We start from the raw sequence: 21,756 nt of genomic DNA, 5'->3' as shown, positions 1-21,756 counted from the left end.
ACTTTTTAATACATCCACAAGCACAGTCGTAGATGTTTTGCAAATTTCTTTGAAGACAAGGTCCCTCAAATGTACTCAAACTTTTCAACCCAGGTTAAGCCAGACCCCCCATTATAAGTATTTTAACTAACACCCCTGCTACGGGGTTCGTAGAATTTAGTCAGGTCTCATCCAAACAGGTAAGAGAGCTTATCTTCTCCATTAAAGCACGATCCCCCCTCGACCATTGCCCTCCTTCAACGTTGAAACTTATTCCGGATTCCATAGTCCCTATCCATACCAACATCTGTAATTCAATGTTTCACACTGGCTCATATCCTTCAATGTGGAAAGACCATCATCAAACCCCTACTCAAAAAAGCCAATTTTGATCCCGCAGAACCGAAAAACTACAGACCCATTGCATACCTTCCTTTTCCATCAAAGATCATTGAAAAAATAATGAACACTCAATTATCTCAATTCATCCACCATAGCAATCTTTTGGATGACACTCAATTTGGGTTTAGGAAATGTCAAGGCATCTGATGAGATCAGGATGATTTTAGATCAAGGTGGTGCTGCAGTCCTTATTCTATTCGATCTGTCCGCGGCAATTGACACGGTCGATCATTCCATTCTGATCGACCGTGTCTGTGTCTCTGCCACTGGCATCGGACACAAGGCCAAAACGTTATTAACCTAATTTCTTGCCAATCGTACTCAATCACTTAAACTTGGCGAATGTTACTCTCCGGTGTTCACTCTTCCCTGTGGGGTGCCTCAAGGATCCTCCCTGAGTCTGACCTTATTTAATATCTATGTGTCGGACCTTGCTAGGGTAATTAAAGATCGCGGGATGAGAATAACCTCATATGCTGATGACAACCAACTGGTGCTGGCAGTACACATTGACGGAATGCAAGTGGCGGCCAGCTTTCAGGAGGGAATGCTAGCCATTGGCTCCTGGATGGCACTTGACTGCCTAAAGTTGAACTCCGATAAAACAGAGGTAATAACTTTTGGTAGTTTAACCCCTGGCTGGTCCCCTACTTGGTGGCCAACTGATTTGGGACCCCCGCCTCAACCAATCATTAAGGTCAGGAATCTTGGTGTTATGTTCGATGACAAGCTCTCGTTCATTCACCATGCGAACTCGGTTGTTTCCTCATCCTTTTATACCCTCAAAATGATAAGGAAACTTCTTCCTTTCCTTCCTACTACCGCAGGAAAAACTCTCATGTGTACTTTGGTTATGTCAAAGATCGACTATTGTAACAGTCTCTTGCTAAATGCTCAGGAGAAAGTCTTAAACAAACTACAACTGGTTCAGAATTCAGCGGCAAGAATACTTTCTGGCACGCCTAAATTCAAATCGATTTCTCCAGTCATTCGCCAACTCCACTGGCTACCAATCAGAAGCCGAACCAAATTCAAGGCATTATGTATCGCGTACAAAGCAATCAACAACACCGGACCTGAGTTCCTAAAAAAAGCACTATGCCTGTATATGCCTAACAGAACCCTTCGCTCTTCCTCAGCTCGCCGCCGAACTATTCCTTGCACAAAGAAATCATCATGGGGAGATAGATGTTTTATAGTTGCCACCGCTAGACTGTGGAACACTCTCCCTTTTCACATCAAGGTCAGGACTTCCCTCCTGACATTCAGGAAGCTGGTAAAAACGTGGCTTTTCAACCAGTAAGCACTTATTCCAACGGTATGTTCTTTTATTTCTCAGTGCTGAGACACCTCCGGGTATTTGTGCGCTAGAAAAATTGCATAAAATAAATACATAAATAAATAATACAAGCTCTAAGCATCTGTAGGTCTAGTGTATAGGAGAACTCAATAAAGGATAAACGAATTCCTCATCGGAGCGTCCTTGCCTCTAGGCAGCGACCGGCTGCAGCCCACATGTCACCTTGGTCGGACCATGAGGCAGCAGGGCTGAAACACAAATACTGTTATTTGAAATCAAACCAAATCAGAGTTTATATAATGGCAAAGACCCGAGGAAACGAGACAGCTCAGGAGCAATTAAGAAGCCAATGAGTTAATTTAAACAGGTAGGTCTTTAATGCGTCCCAAATGGGAGAGACTTTGCCTATGTATTTATGAAGGTGAGGTGAATTTATGTCCATTTCTAGATGCCGTAAACATGTAAAAAAATAGTCAAACCCTTCAGCAACATTAGAGTACTGTCATTCTTCTTGGCAATGTAGCATTCATTGATTCATTGAGATAGACAGGACCTCACTTGCTCTCAGTAGTCCCCTCTTAACATCTTTATCTGAAACATTTCTGTGCGTGGTATATCGCCATTAACCCACTTGGGTATCACTAAGGAATGGACAAATTATATTTTGGGTACATGGTCTTTGGTAAACAACTCTATTATTACCTCCATTACAACCTCTCTTTGCACTGACACAAAGTAATTCACTTCATTGGCCTGAGCAAGCCTTTACCACAAAAACGGCAACTCAGAATCAGTGATTCACAGATGGCGCTAAATGAACTCTTGTTATGTTAAGATTGGAGTTATCTAGTGTTGCAGGGATTCTGCTCAGGAACAGAACTATGCCTGGGGCCATAGATCATCAGCATTTAGTGACTGAGTCACCATACCCCATCCGTATCTTTGGGCCCGAATCTGACTAGCTTATAGTGCCTCACTTGCCCTCCTAACCTTTCCAGAGAGACAAGTGATTTGACACCCCAGAACACAACACTCCTAATCCTCTCAGGGATCGCGGTAGCAGGTCATTCCCTTTCATTTTCTCACTTGTACCTGTCCACAATAAAAAGAAAGGAGACATGAAGGAAGTTTACAATATTTATTTAACTATTGTGCTCTAATATGCAGTCATTGTGCCGCAACTAGAAAACAGATGCAGGTCAGTAATGTCATTAGCATTATTAATAGACCATATACTAAAAACAGCCCTGTCATATTATCTGACAGATTTGCCTAAACCCACTCTCACTACAAAAGCTAAGTGACTGTGGATTATAGGTTATAGATTATAGATCGTTGGGCTTAGTGGTGGACCCCATACCTTAGCAGACATAGATAGTTGCTCACAACACCAGCTGAGGCAGCCCTCTCATCTCAGGACATTTGCTCTGTGTGCAGGTCTCCGCTCTGTCTTTTTAGAACGACACGTCCTTAGTTATATGACAAAATATGTGTGTACAAAAACAGCAGCTGCGTTTCTCTATTATGTCTAGGTTCTTTCATCTGACCACAGAGAATAACAAAGTGCAATGTTGTTTGATCTTGCCTAGGCTGTTCCGACTAAATCCCAGGAAAATAACTAAATACAAAAATATATGCTGACTATGTGTGAAAATGCAATGTGGCACAAAAATAAGAGTGTTATTTGGTAACAGGTGCAAAGCAAAATTGGCCTGCAATGTGCAGAATTGGGCTTACATAGGGAAGGTGACAATGACTAGATAAAAACACACAACACATTCCCTTTGGTTAGGGCAATAGCATGGCAAATAACTAAATAATATAAGTGCGATGACAAGATAAGCAAACTTAAAGCATGTTTATACTATGAATTAGAAATATATAAAAAAGTAATATTTCCATTTAGAAAAAGTAATACAGTTATTATGTGTTGGGGGAATCCATGATGTCCCTCGCAAATTCAAAGGCTAGGAACTTCAAACGAGAGTCAGTCTTTAAAGAAGATGATTGGTCGACAGCCCAGGTCACACGTTCCAGAGAACAGACATGATCCTCGGTCTCAGTCAACGCTGAGATAGTTACTGGGTAACCTGCATCTGTTTTATTAGAGCCAGTATTTAGTGATCCAGGTGCCGTTGCACACTCCTTGAAAAGGAGTGTTTTATACCTCACATCGTGGAGAAGCAGCAAACCCAAAGGACAACTTTGATAATGGGTCCATAAGGGACTCATCAGCAGTTCCATGTCCATGGGAACAGACATCAGCAAAGCCAGGCAAATATCAAGTGCCCTTTCAGAGGGGCACCAGAGGTAGTGGAACACGGGTTGCATGCAGGTAAACCAGGAAGGTCGGAATGTTAGCGACCAATCAACGTCTTGTTCTTGAATCAACAAGATTCCAAGTATCAAAGCATACGCTCATGATACTGCTGGAGCCGTGGTTGTTCCAGGAGGCTTGCAAATGTCACATCCATTGCAGAGAAGCAAAAATAGGACCAAAATGCTGCAAACGAGTGATAACAGCAGCGGAAATCCTCTAAACATACATGAAAAAAGAGAATGAATAAAAGCAGATATTATCCAAAAATAGTTTGGAATGAAGTGACCCAGCCGAGCCTATAACTTTAAAGAAATGCACAAGACCGGCAGTGTTAGATGCGTTCAAAATTTGCCAAAATGTAGTTTGTGTTTAACAGTGCCTGTATCTCGCTGAATGTTCTGGCAACCTGTAACTCACAGATCTCACAGGCAGATGTGAGAGCTGCTTCTTTTCGAAACAATAGTGCTTTGAGTCTGCTTAGTTTAATACATTCTGCCTTCAAAGTTGGGATGAAAGGCCATAGCAGGCTCTCAATAGCTCCTTGTGTGGGTGGAAACAGGACATTATTATAACTTATGACGATTTCAGAAACCAATAAAAGATATGGAATTCATGCACGTATTCCACACAACAGTCTTGATCATTAAGCATTAAGTAACTCCCATTTGACAGGACAGTAATAAGTGGAAGTATTGCAGGAGCTGATATTTCTTTTAAAAAACAGGCCAAATTCTGTACAGAAGCGTTACATGTGCCTTGCACAGTAACATGTTTGCAAAAGTGTGAGTGCCTGACCGAAGTCTCAGTCTTTTCCAGTAAGGAATACTTCCTTGCCAGCACATTTACAACAGTAGGAGAACGTAAGTGACCATAATTCATGAATAAAGTTGCCTCCTACGGGTTCTTATCTAACGACCAGGAAATGTTTCATGCAAGCTGTGAATTGAAATGTCGAAAAAGGTAAATTACACCATGTATTAACCATACGACTGAAAATGTTTCGGCTATGGTAAATGAGAGTTGTTCTAACTTCTCCAAATGCAGCATTGTATAGGTTGCATTTTCAATTGCCTTCAGTGTTGTTTGTGTGGTAAATCGAAAGGCACAAATAAGGTAGTGGACTTCAGATAACGCCATGGGATGCGCCCATTCTTAAGGGTTTTAACTGTCCAGATAAACTCCATGATAGATCTAAGCTGACTTTCCCATGATACAATGTTAACATGCCACTTTGCATTATGTCAATAACAGATGACACTATGTTATTCAAATTATGAATGCAAGAAGACGGAGTATTAATACTATTGTCAACAACAGCAAGCACTTTATCCAAATTGTCCTGATCAATTTGTCTCAAACGTGCGGCAGCTTCCATTTGGGACAATTTTCTAATTTTATAATAGGTGGCATAAACAAATCTTTTAGAACGTGGATACTTATGGCCTAATAGGAAATCCATGTCTTCGTACAGGAGACAATTTCCCCATGGAATAGGTGGTAATAATACATGAATGTTGCAAGTGAAATTATAGGGGTTGGGTCTGCTTCATTTAAACCCAGGGGTGGAGTTAATAAAACGAGCATGACAACCATTTGTGTCTACTGGCCATAATAATCAACTATGTGAACCTGAAAGTGTGGAATTAAATGTGCTATTCTGCACCATACTACTGAGTTGTCCTTCAGTATAATTGTCAAATTTTGCCAAATATCGACGCAGACTATGGAGAGAATATCCGGGCATTCATTTATTTACTTTTTGCCAGTCCCAGACATGTAGTCTGCTGGACGCTGTCATTCAAAATAATGAATTGTGTTGGAATTAAACATGCTCGAAACAAGGTTTCCGTACCCTGAATTTCCAAAGGGTTGTTTCCCCAAATCGGAGGCTTCGTTATGTTATGTTATGTTTGTTATGTTTAGGTCTCTTTTATAGTGCACGGCTACCCCGAGGGGTGTCCCGGCGCTTTGGCAAAGAGAAGTGCGGAAAAGAAACACAACACAGCAGCTCACGGAGGTCCCACCAACAAATCATACTGAGAAGAGCCAAGTTTTCAGCTCCTTTCTGAAAGCAAGGAGACTGTTTAACTTTCTTAAGGAAACAGGAAGCTCATTCCAGCAGTGCGGGACTAGGTATCGAAAGGAACGCCCTCCGATCCGGGCGAGTTTAATCGGGGGAACGACGGCTTTGGCCAACAAGGCCGACCGAAGCGACCTCCTCGGGACATAAAAAGCCAGGCGCTTCTCCATATACTTTGGGCCAATGGAATGGAGGGCCTTAAATGCCAGGGTCAGCACCTTAAAGGTGATTCTTTTGGCAATGGGCAGCCAATGCAGTCTCCTTAGAAGTTCAGAGGCTTTTGCCCTGCGTGGGAGACCAAAAATGGCTCTAGCAGCCGAGTTCTGCACAATCTGCAATCGGGCCAGCAGATATTTAGGTAGCCCGATATACAGGGCATTCGCGTAGTCTAAACGCGAGCCAATAAGAGCCTGCACAATGATTTTTTTATGCTGAAGAGACAGCAAAGGAAGAAACTTCCGAAGCATTTTCAAAATGCCAAAGCATTTCCCAGATAGACCAATGATTTGGGGTCCAAAAGAAAGGCTGTCGTCACATTGCACCCCAAGGTTTTTTGCCTTCACAGAGGCCACTTCAGGCGGAAACATGTCCTGGGGCCACCAGGTCTTCCAGTTGGGATCCGGCGGACAGCCAAAGAAAAGCAGCTCTGACTTGTCGGAGTTGCATTTAAGACTGTACCGCCTTAACCAGTCGAAGACCGCGCCCAAGCATTCCCGGATCAGGCCGCCATCAAAAGCCTCTCCCTTTTTAAATGTAAAAAGGAGCTGGGTGTCATCAGCGTAGGATATGATCCGGGCACCGAAGGACTCCGCTACCGCCGCCAGAGGGGCCATATAGATATTAAAAAGGGTGGGGCGTTATGCATGTTTCTTTTAATGAAGGCCAAACAGCAGCATACATCATAAAGCAAAAAGGTTCCAGAATAGAACGTTAACAGAAGATAAAAGGCATGACATAACAATCTGCCTCTTTTAAAAGCGGCTCCAAGCAGATAAGTTCATTTACATTACTCCTCTGTCATATTGTAATACTGTTTTATTATTGCCTAATATTGTATTCTACTGTTTTTATTCTGCTTAACCCTACTCTAATTCACTTGGGACCTTTACCCCCCTCCACCTCCAATTTACGGAGATTGGCCCTCTCCCGTGTTGTTTATTCACCCTAAACGTCTTTCACCTTACTACTAAACTCGGGGGAGAGCTCTGCTTCCAATCGGCACCTCTCCTCTGGCCCCCCGCCCCCCATTTTAGTCTCCACGTATGCCTTTTTACTTCCCCCCGCCCTCACTGGTGCAGGATATTCCCTCATCGCATCTTTGCCCTTTGATTCTAATGGCTTAAGTGATGCCTTTCTCGCACATACGGCCTGCTCATTTCTCTGTCTTTTTGGAGAGTGATGCTTTAGAGGAGGGCACCTTGGAAACGCGCTCATCCCGTCCCCACGTTGCCAGGGTGCTTTCCTCTCATTCTCCCGCGGCGAGATCTGGCTGATCGGACGCTCGAGCACTTTGACAGTTGCTCGACTGCCGATCAGCTGATATAGCCTGTTCTCTCCATTTTAGGTGCTCGTGTTATTTATATTTTAATATATTCGCCAAATAGATAATATTCCTTGCTATTGCATCCTAACCCTTATTGAATCACTCCATTGCGGGCTTTATTTACTGTCTGGCTATATTTTACCGGCTGCTTAAACATAAGACCCCTTGACCCATTAACCCTTTATTTACATATCCAAAATCAAAAATTTAAAAAAAGGGAGCATAACCTATCTAGTTTTAATATAATCTAAAAATATATATATAAAAAAAAGGTCAGATAGGCATTTCTCTTTTACCTATAATCCTCTAACATCTACCACTATGTCTGATATAGACTCTGATTAGGCTAGTGCCCCCATTCCTAATATGGATAACGAGGCGTTCGAAAGTTTGATCCATAAAGAAATGAGATCCTGTATGTTGGAGACGTTATACAAAGTTATTGTATCTAAAAGATCACTTCCCTCTGAAGAGGATGATGTCATTGAAAACCAACATAACCTACCCAACGACGATCTCATTGAAGTAAGGGGGAAAAGACTTAAAAAAAATAAAAATATTGTTCAAACAATCCCCAGGAGCACTATGGGAAGTCCCATCACCTCAACTTTTATGGGAGGTCACTGCATCTCAAATACACTGGGTGTCCTTGGCGACACAACTCTTAATGGTGTCGCAGCGGCACAAACTATCCGTGTGTCCCTAGCGGCAAAAAATATCGAAGTGCTCATGACAATGATCTCCAGTTGGGAGATGACTATTTTCAAGATGATGATGCCTCTGACCTTCCAGATGAATGTATCCTGGATGTAGACAAAGATGACCAGGAGTTTTATTCTCAACCTTTTGAAGGCGAGCTACCTTCATTTTCTTCTAAAGATAATACCGTAGACTCCCTAGGTGAGGAAATGTTTTCCCCCCTCAATATAAAACATCCTAGGAGTTCCCCCACGAACACGTGAGCAAATTCATTAAAAAATGGATAAGGTACACCCTGGAGAGAGACACTCGAAACTTACTAAGCGCTGAATGCTCCAGGTCTTCCATAGATGACAAGGTCTGCCAAACCCCAAACCTCGACCCTGAACTAATTAAATATCTCTTTAAACTCAGGAGAGACCTAAGAAAAGGGATGGAGAGATCCCTTAAGGGCTTCCAAGACCGAGTCCTTGATATCCTGGGTCCCCTGGCCAGGATCATCGATACAGCCGAAAATAGCCACATAAGCGGAACACCCCTGAACACTGAAGTTATTAGGGGTCTCAGCCAGGGAGCCTTGATTCTATTGGGCAATGCCAGCCTCAGTTCGGAAATGAGAAGAGTAGTTCTTACTACAATCTCTCCAAAATTGAGTGATTTGGCTGACAAAGAGCCCTCTCTCAACCCCAAAGGACTTCTCTTTGGTGACGATCTTATCAAGACACTTGGTAAATATGTGTCTACCTTTACAGCATTGGACAAAGCCCATCAAAACATGAAGAGGGTTTTCAACACCAATAACCTTTTTGGAAGGGCCGGAAGAAGGGGCCTCTCTTCTGGCCGCTCCAACCGCAGGCCCTACTCCAGATCCAGAGGATACGGTGGAAGGGGTTACCAACCCTTTAATACGCCTCAGTTCTACACACAAAGAGGAAGAGGATTTCGCTCAAGAAGCTTCAGATCACGTGGAGCATCCAACGACAACAACCGTCAAAGTGAGTACGATATCCCCTTCTCCTCCCCCTTCTTTTTTCCCAAAAGTAAGAGGCAGACTCAAATTCTTTTCACAATTGTAAATTAATCACTCAAGACCCATGGTCTTTGAATATGGTGACGGGATTTATGATAGACTTTATAGAGACTCCCTCTCAAACTTCTTTCCCTAGAGATATTCCTCTCACCTTAGATCAAGAAAAAATAATAGAGGAGGAGATATCCGCCATGCTTCAGAAGGGCACAATTATAGAAGTTCTCCTGGAGATGTTAAGGTTTATAAGCACACTCTTCCTCGTCAGGAAAAAAGACAAGGGTTGGAGACCCGTCATAAACTTAAGGAAACTCAACAAATACCTTGTTTATAGGCACTTCAAGATGGAGGGCATTCATCTTCTGAGAGATCTACTATTAGAAGGAGACTGGCTGGTCAAACTAGACCTAAAATACGCTGATTTTACCATCCCTATGGCCAAGGCTCACCAACCCTTTCTTCAATTTATGTGGAAAAATCATCTTTTCCAATTCCAAGCTCTCCCTTTCGGCCTCTCCTCAGCACCATGGTATTCGTATGATCATATATCTAGACGACATTCTTATTCTATCACAGGACCATTCTCAAATCATCCAAGACCTGGAGACTGTAATAAACCTCTTAGAAAAACTGGGGTCCATTATAAACAGAGAGAAGTCAGTACTATCCTCTTCAGAACCCTGAAATATTGGGGATTTACCGTAGATACCAAAAAATGTCTTCTTCTTCTCCCTCCAAAGAAAATATCCAAAATCAGGAAAGAGATAAGACATGTTCTGAAACAACAGAGTTTATCCTTGAGGGAACTAGCCAGGTTATTCGGTCTCCTTTCATCTTCTATCCAAGCCATCTTTCCGGGTCCCCTAAATTATCGTGCTCTCCAGAGAGTAAAAACAAGAGCCCTTCGATCGGGCCTTTGGTACGGGGATCGCATTTCCCTGGACCAGGAAGCAAGACTAGAACTGATCTGGTGGTTAGAGAATTTAGATGCTTGGAACGGAAAAGCAATTTTTGGTTCAGCACCAGAGTTTGTCATAGAATTTGATGCACGCCTTCATGGCTGGGGAGCCTGTCTCCTAGATCAGAACACAGGTGGTGTTTGGTCTCAAGAAGAATCCTCTCAACACATAAACTACTTAGAACTGACCGCCGGTCTCTATGCTCATTTTCATTTTCTTCATTTCAAAATTCTTTATTTCGGCATTTGCCATAAAAGATACACAGAAACATGTGGAAAACATAATACATGGATGACAATACAAATCATTTTAGCAGGGCATGGTGGAATAAAATCATTACTGTGGAGCGCTGTCGGGTGAAAGACAGTAAAATAATTTAATATAAAACCCAAAATTAAAAATTTACAGGATTTGAAAGAGAGACGATGTCTTGCATATTGCTACTACTCAATTGATCATATACTGGCAGTAAGGCTCCTTCGCTTATGCCACATAGCTGCCAGAAATTGGGAAACGAATACAATGTGTCTACTTGTATCTGTTTTTAGTACTCTAAAGGCATGCATGCACTGCACGAAACCCAGGTTCTTGCACAAGGGTACGAGCCAAAACCTCCTAAGCCTGGAGTAAACTGGACAGAAGAATAGAACGTGCAGTTCATTTTCCATGGCACAGTTACACCCAGGACAATTTTTTACGGCAAGGGAGGACCATCTACTAGTAAAGGCTCTCAGGGGTAGAGTACCATATCTCCACTGTAGATACAGTTTCCTCGCTAAAATAGGATAAATATCATCCGTAAAATGCTCAAATTGATAAAAATATTTGATTGTTAAAAAAGAATTAGGTGCCAGCATGGGAATTAGACAAAGCAGCAGTGAGTTTGCTATCAACGAATGTCATGGTAATTGACTTGCGTGAGACCATTCTGCAACCACTCTCGGGGTCGTTCCATAGGGCAGGTAATCCTAGCCTTACACATTCCTTCTTTATAAACATAAGCCAAGGAATATTCCCTGCCCTAGAAAAGGTAAGTATCTCTTCAAGTTCCAGCCTATAGTTTGACAGCTCCGGTGTTACCCAGAGTCTGCGTCAGAACCTAAGAGGTTTGAGCGCTAGCTCCTCATCGATAGGTCTCACCCCCAGATCAAGCCTTAAGGGAAGAAGTGGAGTAGTGTGGAGAAGTGTGGCTCAATGGTTAGAGTGGCAGACCCTGATGCAGAGGTCTAGCCCGGGACCAGGGTTCAATTCCCTGCCTCGGCGGGTCTTGAGCTCAAAAATTCCACGGACCTGATAATTCTCGCCTCGGTGCCTATTCCAATCATGGAGTCCCACTCTGCAACTCTGGGCAATAGCTTGCTTAATCTCCACAACGGCCCCCACAACGCTAAGGATGCCTGGCCTCCACCTTGGGGGTGCCCAGGAGTGGACACCTCACAGGGAAAGCCAGGATGGGTTCCACAGCAGTATTCGTACAAGCGCCTTGAGACCCTTGCGGGTGAGTAGTGCGCTATACAAGTATACATTTTAGTACTGGAGGATAGTGCTAACAACAGCCTTAGAAATGTGTTTTCTACTTTGATAATCTCAGGCCTGCAAGAGTATCCCCATAATTCCCTAGCTTGCATTTTGTATATCTCCAATGGCGGACCAACAGCTTTAACAGTAGACTTATTGGATAGCTTGAGGATCCTGCAAGTTGGGCCAATTTCAATTGTGACTTGATTTGCTGGGGGCCCCACGTCAAGGTCTTGTTGATGGTGACCCCCTGGTAGTCAAAAGTCGAGACTCTTTCCAGTCGTGTTGTACCTAGACTGGGATTTGGCCGGGTAGTTGCAGGGGGGTAAAAGATCATAAATTTGGTTTTCGAAGCGTGTATCTCCAAACCCCGGTTTCTGCAGAATTCCTCAAATCCATCCAGAGTACGCTGTATCCCCATTGGAGACTTTGAGAGCAAAAGGGTGTCGTCGGCGAACGTGATCGCAGGGACCCTACTGCCCACCAGATTTGGAGCGTTGTTGTTCTGGACTTCATTCAGGTGCGCGAATACCCCGTTGACATAGAGGCTAAACAGGGTAGGAGTAAGTACGCACCCCTGCCTTACCCCCCTGCCAACGGGGAATCTAGAAGATAATGCGCCATTCTTCCCACATCTGACTTGGGCAAAGTTTGCTTCGTGTAGCTTCATTAGTATGGTTAGGAGTTGAATCGGTATACCCAACTCAAGGAGCACAGATCAAAGCTTCCCTCGAGGGACTAAATCAAAAACAGAGCGAAGGTCGACGAACACCATATGGAGGCTGCCACCCTCTAATCTCACCGTTTTCCAGAATAATAATGATAAACAAAAAATGTGGTCCATGGTGGAGGTGTTCTTCCTAAACCCAGCTTGATAGGGGCTAAGTATTCCCTACTCCTCTATCCAGTCCTGAATACGATCTAAAATAAGTCGCGCAAAGATCTTCTGCGGGACATCAATGAGACTGATGGGCCTGTAGTTGGCTGGGAGTAGAGGAGAACCCTTCTTAAAAATAGGGACTATCTCTGCGCCCAGCCAAGTACAGGGGACCATTATGCCTCTCAGGACTGCATTAAATAGAATCTGGAAATACGGACCCCACATCTTTGGTTCATGTCTAAAAAGGTCTCCCGGGAGTTTATCTAAACCCGGGGATTTTCCTGCTGCAAGTTTAGAGATTGCATTGCAGACTTCCGCTATCGAGAACTCTACCACCTCAGACTGCGGGATAAAGGCTGGCGGTGGCGATATTATTTCCAAGGTTTCAGTGTCATCCTCTAAAGAATACAAGGCACGAAAGTGGTCTTCCCAGACCTCCGCTGATATGTTTGGTTCAATAGCAGATTTCGGTTCATCACAGCCATTATTAACTATAGACCAGAATTTCCGAGAATCTTTTGTGGCTAGAGCGATGGATAGACTAGCCTACCTGTCATTGTCCCACTCTTCCTTTGCACATTTACTAAGCTGCTTATAATGTGCTCTCCTAGGTTGAATTTCAGGTTTATCAATATTTATCTTCAGAGCCTGTACTAGCTCTGACTTTGCCTTCCTACAGGCTGTATTGTACCATGTGCATTTTTGTGCCCTTTTCCTCTTTTTTGTCACCCGAGGATTAAATACCTCTGCCAATTTGGATACTAAATCCATATGAAGGGCCTGCAGCTTTACATGATAATCAGGGGGTGATGGTTGAATATCTAACACATCAACCATTTCAAACAGAGGGACTATCAGGCTATATAAATTAGAAAGTTCTTCCGGATGCTCCATTATTTTATGCCACCTGACTCTACGCCTGTCATTAGATAATGTAAGCCTAGCATGAAAGTGCCCAGGACTTAGGATACTGTTCGTTATAATACCAATGGAATCCAGCTCTAGGGTTAAAGCATTATGGTTGCTCTCGGATCTCGTAATAACATTCAAATCTATGAGCTTTGCCCATAGCCTAGTTTCAACCAAAATATAGTCAAGACATGACTTATGTCCAGGTTTATTGAATGTACACTTAGCTGTAATATCCGAGGGCATACGACCATTGCATGCCCGTAAGGAGTGATTAAGTGTTAAAGCCGTTATCTGTATGGCCAGAGGAGACCATGCCCTTGGGGATGGAGCCTGGGTCGGTGGTATCGACCAATAGTCATCTTCCGCCATTAAAGCACCATCCTTCATGCCCGCTAGTGGTTCAAAGTGGCAGTTCAGATCACCCCCTACCAGAAGATGGGTATCACTCTGGATGGTGTGCAAAAAGTGTGACAACTCATCAATAGTCCTTGATTCACTGGCTATACTGAGAGGGCGAGAATAAACATTAATGAGGGCGAGCTTGAAAGCATTAGGCCATACAAGAACTACACATTGAACCTCTTCCGAGTAGGTAGTCAGTGTCTTAACCGTACATCCCAGATGGGTGCCAACCCAGATAGTAAGACCTCCCGAGGGGCAGCCTCTCCCACCCCATACGGCCGGAACGTGGAATGAGACATAGCCCCCATGTAGTAGTTCTTCTCTGGCCCAGGTCTCTTGGAAGAGGCAGACGTCATTTTTATCCACAAAAGATCCCCAATCAGGGCATGCCATTTTGTAGGGTAGACCTGCCACATTCCATGACACTATCTTGAGTGTCCTGGCTTATGACCCAAGTTTGTACTACCCACATTAATACTACCCACCAGTCCCCCCCGACCAGCTCCTAATGTTCTCGTTACAGCCAGCAATGGGCCCGATGTATTACCTAATTCAGTTACCCTTTGTGCTGGTTCATTAGTGCCTGTAGTGGGCAGTTCCAAATTAACTATAGCGGCTGGGGACATCATAGTTCCTGGAATTTTGCCTAGTATGTCTAACCTGCAACACAAGTTGGTACTTCCCACCATTACCCCGAGACCCACTATTCTTGTTCTTGCTACAGCCGGCAGTGGGCCCAATGCGTTGCCTGGAACAGTTACGCTGACTGCTGGTTCATTGGGGCCTGTAATTGGCTGTTCTAAATCACCTAAAGTAGCTGGGGACAATAAAATTCCTGAACTGCTACCTTCAGTCTCCTCACCTATGATGAGCATGGATCTTCTTCTCGATTCATTTACTCGGTTGACCCTTGCTTTCTTCTGCCATGCCCCTGTTGTGCCCTCGTAGTTGTGGTGCAGTCAATCTACCTTGTTCAGGCCGCTATATCTATTTTGGGTGGGGATATTAAAAGGTACAAATGATTGTACATGCCTATCTTTATTTACCCTAACCACACCTCGGGGCCCTACTAACCTCCAATCTGATTCCATGTTTGTTCTCCAAGACGGAAAACCAGGTGGATAAAAGTATGACAATGGAAGAGATTGTATAGCTGTTCCGGGATTATACTGCATCCATTCACATATCTGGGCTACAATCCATGGGACCCTAAAATGAACCACAACACTGTCACCCCTAATATTCTTTGGCCTGTGGCCCACCCAAGACACTCTACGCACCATCAGGATTTCACTACTAGTATGTGCCAGGAGCGGCCTGTTCTTATTGAGCCAGTATATAGCTTTATTTTTTAGGGACGTGTGGGATTCCTCGCTGGTGTTACTTAATTCAGGGACCCCAGCTAAGACCACTACATACGGACTTGATTCTGGGGGTAAATCAATTCGAATAATCTTAGTTGGGCCACTTTCCTGTTTATTTTCATTTGGCCCATTAGACTTGTCCTTATTAACCTGTGTCAATACATTGTCCAGGGGATCAGAGGATAATTCCCGAGTTGGGCTGTTCGCAGGTCTATTAGGCGAATTAGAAAATAATACAGAATTTTTAATCAATAATCCCCCCTGACCATTTTTAACTTGCAAATGTGCTAAAATCCCCTTATCAGTCTTTAAACAATCCATAGTTGATGATGTTACTTTCTCGATTTTTGACAGCCTTAACTCTATTAGTGAGAGCCTCCTTTCAAGTGGCTGTATTATTGACTGTAGGGGAGTGCCCAGTTTTAGCATAAGCAGGTCCTCTGATGTGGCTGGGGTTAGAGGTGGGTTGACCCCTCCTGTGATGGTTGCGATTAAAGGCGGTGGCGGCCCGCTGTCCGAAACCTTTAGTACCTCAGGAACCTGCCTCTGGGTGGCAGAATCACTATTGTTAGAGAGCTTTGCAAGTTTAGACTTCCTGCCACCTGAGGCTGCAGGACCTCGTTTCCTTTTAGGTATGGCCCCTTCTTGTCTCAGACGTAGCTGCCGTGTAGTTGGCCGTTCTGGACTGCGTCTACTAAATTGTTTTCAGGGATTGTTAATAGTGCTGCCTTAACTAATGGTGATAGCTGGAGTTCACCAGTAGGAGATGATGTTCTCGAATCCTGTATGATATTAGTGCTAGATAAAGTCACTGGGCCTTTAATTGCGGGGACTAGAAGTGTATGCTATGGTGAGCGAGCATTCGCAAAATGTCCCAATGATGATCTTTTAGCGAGGGCAATTTCTTGTGAGAGCCGCCGCTCCATCATAATTATTTCATTGACCAATACTGAGCTTGCTCTGATAATAAAATTATCCAGAAACCCTGTAACGTAACTACCCGAAGTCAATGCCTTACTCCTACTTTCACGCCCAGCCATCTCCCCGCTACAAGTTGATATTAAACGAGGTGATGGAGACGGGTACTTACAGAGCACCAAATTTGCCTTGGTGCAGGAAAGGGAAGATGTTAGAGAGATGGCCCAGGCCGGTCTCCTCTGGGCTACAACGGGCTTAAACGGGCCCGCCCTTGGCCCGGGCTTCGCCCGGCGCACGCCCGCGCGCGTTCCGCGTTGCGTGTTGGGCGTAGTTAAATAGAAGTGGGTGGGAAGAGGATCAGCTGCAAGAGGTGGCGGGGCTGCTGGTCCTCGCAGTCCCGCGTTTGTAGTCCCGGCAAAGAACAGATCCAATGTCAGCAAGCAAACTGCTGCGAGCGGCTCCCGCGAAGCGGGGGCCGCCAGCAGTTAAGGGCGGTCAGGTGAGTGGGCGGGAAGAGAATCAGCTGCAAGAGGTGGCAGGCCTGCTGGTCCTTGCAGTCCCGCGTTTGTAGTCCCGGCAAAGAACAGATCCAATGTCAACAAGCAAACTGCTGCGAGCGGCTCCCGCTAAGCGGCGGCCGCGAGCAGTTAAGGGCGGTCAGGTGAGTGGGCGGGAAGAGGATCAGCTGCAAGAGGTGGCAGGCCTGCTGGTCCTCGCAGTCCCGCGTTTGTATTCCCGGCAAAGAACATATCCAATGTCAGCAAGCAAACTGCAGCGAGCGGCACCCCCTTTAGGGCAGATCTGTCATTCTAAAAATGGACAATATGTCCGCGGTTGCCTATATAAATCGCCTAGGTGGAACAAAATCTGCATACCTCTCGAATCTAGCCAGAAAACTTTTGATGTTCTGTCTGGACCACAAGATATCCCTAAGAGGCGAATATCTTCCAGTGAAAACAAACATATCGGCAGATTGGAACTCAAGGTTCCTCTTGGACCACAGCGATTGGAATCTCAATGTCTCGTTCTTCAATTCTCTCAACAATTTTTGGGGTCCTCTGGAAATAGATCTCTTTGCCAGCAGATTGACTTTCCAACTGGAAAATGATTACAGCTGGATCCAGACCCGGATGCTCTAGCAGTAAACGCCTTTCTTCAGTGCTGGAAGGGGAGCAACGCTTATGCCTTCCCCCCTTTGCAATGATTCAGAGAGTTCTTCAGAAAGTGAGACATCAACGTTGTTCAATTGTCCTAGTCACTCCCTTCTGGCCATCTCAGGCTTGGTTCCCCACCACCCTAGAGCTGGCTTACGACCTTCCCTTCCTAATTCCTTCCCTAGTGGATCTTCTTACAGACGTAGACGGACAAACTCACCCCCTAGTTCAAACAGGGAATTTGAACCTTCTTGCCTGGAGAGTGTCAGGAGATCCAATGATCTTGCAGGCCTTTCATCAACAGCTTCAACTGTCCTCAGAGAGTCTTGGGCCCCTGGTACACACTACCTGTATAACAACATATGGAAATTATGAGTACCTTGGTGCTTGGAAAGGAACCTGGATTCCGTGGAAGTACCTTTCGTTGACGTAGTTAATTTCCTCGTAGAACAATTCGAAATAGGTCTTAGCTATAGATCGATCAATTATTATAGATCGGCTATCTCCGCTGGACATTCTCTTGTCAATAGTAAATCAGTAGGTAAAAACGCCATTATTTGTAGAGTCCTCAAAAGTATTAGACTCAGGAGACCTCCTAAGCCTAGATATCAGTCTATATGGGATGTTAAGTTGATTATTGATCTTTTCTCTAACTGGCCTGATAATACTCATTTGAATAGGAAAAATCTATCCATCAAACGTGCTACTTTGCTATGTCTTGTATCTTGTCTTAGTGAAGAAATAGAAACCTTTTAAGGGGTTCACTGATACACCTGGTCCTTTTAAACCAACAAAGAAGAAATTGTCACAGAAGCTGTAATATAAAAACAATGCATTTATCAACCTCAGATGAGGAAGACTGCGTCATACGGTACCCTCAGGCCACTGTAGGAGCCAGTCTAAGGAGTACAGAGAACAGGGGCCTTATATATGCATAGGTTACATAGTCAGCATAAAACCAAGGGGAGGTCCTGGTACATACAAGCATGCTTATTCACTAATATGGCTATCCAAATTTGCTTGCTCAACAAAGTGAAAGGGGAGACTAAACTGAGCACATCAGTAAGAAAAGCCTGACAATTCTATACTAGGAGCAGGTGCATTCTACTAGCTAGGCCTTTCTGAGCATGTGCAAGGCTCTGGAAAAGGGAGAAAGCACATGGCAAGCACATGGCTAACTAAGATGGCTGCCAAGTACAAAATGGCTTTCAGCTCATGCTAACAGCGATTCCTGCAATCTTTAACAGCCCTTTTAGCATGAGCTAAAGACATCCCTATGATCTAGTAGGGAAATAGAAAATATTTTGCACATTTATTCTCATGAATTCATCAATATCCTAATCCATTGCTAGGTTGGCATTTTTCATTCCTAACATTTCATTAAGCGGGTATATATAAGGTATAGGCAGGAGTACAAAGGGAACAGAGCATTGGGTCATACAGATAGCAGGAGAGAGTAATGACTATTATCACAAACAGAATTATCAATATTTTTCCAATCCTAAGCAAAAAGCAAATCCTAGAACCATCTAGTCTAATTCTATGTAAAAAACATTTTCAATAGACTTTTCCAGTGTTCCTTTTATGAGGGCTAGAGTATCAATCATTATACTTTTAGGAGGAGGGCAAAGTAACATTGCTAACAAAAAGAAGTCCTTGGGAAATTGAAGCCGCTGTACAACCAGCCAGAGGGGAGTCTTCTCCCCGTGTCCGTTTGAGCCTCACAGGCAGGCTCTTGTTGTTCCCACGGTGGAGCTGCACAACTAGCAACTCAATCACGGCCCAGTTTGAGAAGGAAAAGTCTTTCAACAATCCTGTCCTGTGTCTCAGGCAGTGTGCAAGCTTTCTTCACTTCAATCTAACAGGTACCAGAGACACAGCACCTGCACCCTAAACTCAAGTCCTTCCCTAACTCCTGTAGTGCTCTGCTGGTGCAATGCTCTTTTGTTGGGGCCACTGATTGTATCCAGTGTGCCCAGGCACCTCTTGATCAACAAACAAAGGTGCAAACTTGAACTCACTTTGAGACCAGGATTCAGGGGCTTGACGCTGGGATCTCTGAAGCAACCCTTGTTTCAAAAGAGGTCACCTCAAGCAAAAACCTTCTTGCCATTCTGGTTGGTCTGTGACTCTCAGCTGGGCATCAAAAACTTGATCTACGACTTCTCCTCTCTGATTGGTGATCCCGTCTTTCGCCTAAGATAGTGGCAGGGGTACACACTTCACATCCCAGTGCGTCCGCCTTCACTGAGGTCCTAGTTGCCAGCAACGCCTGTGCTAGTTACCTTCACCTTGGCTTCAAGCTAGTCTGGTGCTGACTCCCCAGGCTGGATATGATATCCGGACCCCTCTGGCAATGGTTGTAAGGCAGACAATATCTATTGACGGACAGAACAAAAGGTCTTTAGACAAGGTATACAAATATTCTATCAACAGAGAGGATAGTCTCAGAATACTTCCTAGTCTTGGGACGCCCCATATATTAGCAAGGCACCCAAGAACCACTTCATCTATCTGAGAATAAAAAACCCTTGACCTATTACACTATTTCAAGCAGCTAAGGAAGTCTGTGTTCATTTACTAAATTCTGAGGAAAAGATAAAAACAATACAGACATAATCTAAATCCTTATATCTGTGTATTCCTATATTAATCATCTGAAAAACCCTCAAGAAAAAAGGAAATGTTTTACACTTTTACTCATAGACTTTACATTACTGGTACAGGACTGCAGACACTTCTAAAATTATTTCTCTTAATAAAAGCACCTACATTGTACGCTTAGAACCATGCTTTCATGTTATAGGTGCAGGAGGTAAATCTAAAACCGCTAATTTAACAGGGATTCTTACCACTTAAAGAACTAAAAAACTTCAATAATAGTGGGTACATACATTTCTCCAGCAGAACATGTTGTGACAAACAAACTCCTATAAAACAATATTTTCTTCAAAAATGTTTGCTGAGGATCACTTCACCCGAGAATTGTAGAACAAAAACTACCCACATCTAGTTCCCCTTAAAGGTCAAATAAGGGAACAGCAATCTAGACTACTCATCCTTTCATAATTTCATCAGATAGGATGGGCAGTAACAAAGCATATTTATTTATTCATTTTATTAATGCTAACCATTTTTAAAACAGTTTTACTGAATAGCCAATTAAATGTCTCATGGCTGTTTCCCAGACAGCTTAGACAGGCTCAAAAGAGAGTGAGAAAAGAGAGACAAAACATACATTTGCCTACCCTTAATTTATAGAGGAGCTAACCTCCTTCCCCCATTTCAACAGTAGGAAACCTGAAACAGGTTTCACTTCTGTCGACACTATCAACCCTGATTTGTGGCAACTGGGCATAAACAAAATTGTAGGAGGTAAATAGCACATTTAGCTAGCTAGAAAACATTAATAACCAACTACCAATTCCTTTAAGAATTGTAGTAGTTGTAACATGAAGGCGAATGAATACAAACTAAATCCCATTGCCTCCTTATCTCAGCCCTTGCACAGTAATCTTTAAGCTAAAACCATTATTTGTATATACATGGCTGAACTATGCTTTTAATCAGAGCCCACATATACCACTATATTTCCTTCTGTTCATATGATTGCACAAAAACTTGCTTTTGCCAAAAATAGTTAGCAAAACTTCTCTTTCTCTCCCTGCGCTGTCATCTCGTTTTTCAAAAAGTTTCAGAGGTCGAATTGTCAAAGCAAACCTTGCTCTGAGCCCTGCTAAGCTGCTAAATGCAGAATTCGACCTTTAACCCTTACCAGCTGTCCTATTGTGTGCAAGGCTTTCCATGCGGTTTTCCAATTCAAAGTGACCCTGCAGACTGATAGCTGAAAAGCAGTCCCATTCCGTTCCTGTTTACCAGTAATATAGAGGCAGGATAATAACTTCTGTTGGTTTTTTATACTTAGTTACATTTATGTGCAGTGTGAGTTATACAGTCTAGCACTATAGAGGTCAGCTGTTTGTTCTGTACTTACATGTGTGCATTTACTGAAGCCTAAGATCGGTTTGAAAGCTGCTCTGAGTGGCAGAACTGCTTTTGAAAGGTACATTTTGCCCAAATTCGACTTTGGTGTTAGGGGCACTTACAAATGGATAACCTACAATGTTTTGGCATATTAGTCATCCCCAGAGTGTCCCCTAGATATCCCAGGAATGGGGAATCAGAAATGTATAAGGTACACTCTTATAACAAGCACTGGAAATGCAATAGGTCTCGCATTAGAAAAGTTGGAGTTATTGGTCTTGTAAATGACATATTTTATTTATTTGTTGGTTTTTA

Source organism: Lissotriton helveticus, chromosome 10 (assembly GCF_964261635.1).
Source record: "Lissotriton helveticus chromosome 10, aLisHel1.1, whole genome shotgun sequence".
NCBI classification, from domain to species: domain Eukaryota; kingdom Metazoa; phylum Chordata; class Amphibia; order Caudata; family Salamandridae; genus Lissotriton; species Lissotriton helveticus.
This window is presented reverse-complemented; position numbering follows the sequence as displayed.